Raw genomic sequence first — 1991 nt, forward strand, 5'->3', positions numbered from 1 at the left:
GGGAAGGTGTGTAAGTGTTAGTCGTGTGGGGATGCCCCCTCACGGGGGCGTACGTGTCTTTTGGTGTATTTGTCTGTCTGGTATATTGTTTGTCGGGGGTCGCAATTTTAAAGAAATGTATTCTAAAGTAATGCAAATAACTGATAAATAAGTAAAAACTTACCTGGGCATAACCCCGGCACAGGTGCTGTAACAAAGATGCCGACGGCGTCTATGCTTAAGCCGGGGATTAGGTCGGTGATTAAGAGAAAATAAAGGGATTCTTTCCAGGTAGCCTTAATAAAGACAGGTAGAATTTGCTCCTTGCACTACACTTTCACAAAACACGTGTGCTCTGCTCGGCTGCCCGCTCGGAACTCGACAGATGTCGACAACTTTGTGATCAGCGCGTGATTTTACGATCGTACAATAAAAATGTCTTATTATGAAAATTCAATGGAAGTCGATGAAATTAGTGGAGTTTCGTGCACTCCACCGGAAATTGCGCAAGCTGCAAAATCAGTTGCTCTTAATTTACTGTCAGAGAAGTCGAGAAGCAAGCACAGTTGATACAGCTCCTCAACTGTCTTGGCGGGATTGGTTAGCGTCGATTCCGCCGCGCAGCGTTTATGCCCCGCCTTCCAGCGGAAAAGACGGCTTTGGCGTTCATTCAGGCGAGTAGCGACAACGGATAGTAAGAATTGCATCATAGGCGTGGGTATAATTTCGTTGATGCACTTTTATTTTATATAATAATAATGAAAATGAAGATACCTTATTTGGACAATTGCAAATGCCAAACGATAACTTTGTTGAGCTAATTTGTAACACTGAAAAGATATTTCAAGATAATTTAGAACAATTATCCACAGAAAATAACATTTGTAGCACATTTATTGAATTAATTAAAAGACTACCTTTTAGTCATCCGTGTCATTCTTTTCCGAAAGAATTTGTACTTAGGTTATATTTAAGGGTTAGAATTTATTATACGTTATAAACTATAAACCAAAATTTTAGAAATATTCAAAAAATAAACTTATAATAATGGAGAAATCTGTAATGATTATATTTTTAATACTATATATTATATTATTATATTATTTTGTATATTATATTGTAGGTATGTTTTATAATATGTATAAGTATTAGTCTATGCTGTATCACTAATTGTCAAAAATTGTTTAAACAATTTTTTTTAAACAAATTCGTAATTTTCGATTTTTTCGCTTGAAATACATTTTTATAGGCTTTTTGGGGTATCCTAAACAAAAATGTTCATATGCAACTTTTCTCTAAAATCTACTGTTTTCGAGATATTAACGATTTTTTCGGAAAAAAACACGATTTTAACCATTTCTTCTCTAAGGATTACGTCAGTAAACAGGAGCTTACAACAAGGAATTTAAATTACTCTTCAAGTTTTCTTTTAATAATCCGTATTAACTCCAAGTACAAAACCTATTACCTATCTAAAATACCCATTTTCTACTTTTAATGTCATACCACGTAATATTCTAATTCAAATTTCATATTATTAAATTACCTACTACGGTACTGTCAGGTAGAAACTAAATATTTTATTTCAATAATAAAAATTCTTTTAAATCCAGCCCCGACTATTTCGCTTAATCTGAGAGAGTTAACACGATTCCGTCTCGCTTGGTTCTCGACCGCCACATCAAAGGCGCCGACACGGACTCTTCCAGCTATATTAAGCTGTGAAGCAAGTATGAGAAGCAGTATGAACTTTTTAGTAAATGGTGCGAATCAACAGGAAGCAAAAAGATATCAGAAAATATTTTACTTGCGGATTTTGCAGAAAAAGCCAAGATAATGAAATCCTCTACCTCTGCTTACACTTCGGTCAATATACTCAATGCTAAGATCTACGATATCAGTAAAAAATTATATAAACATCGCCGAATACAACAAACTGCTATTGGCTTTTTTAAGTTCCTGATAAGACATATTTACTAAAAAAAGTGGTCTTAATTTTGGGTATCGCAGGG

This window comes from Anoplophora glabripennis, unplaced genomic scaffold, assembly GCF_000390285.2.
Source record: "Anoplophora glabripennis isolate ALB-LARVAE unplaced genomic scaffold, Agla_2.0 scaffold937, whole genome shotgun sequence".
Classification (NCBI taxonomy): domain Eukaryota; kingdom Metazoa; phylum Arthropoda; class Insecta; order Coleoptera; family Cerambycidae; genus Anoplophora; species Anoplophora glabripennis.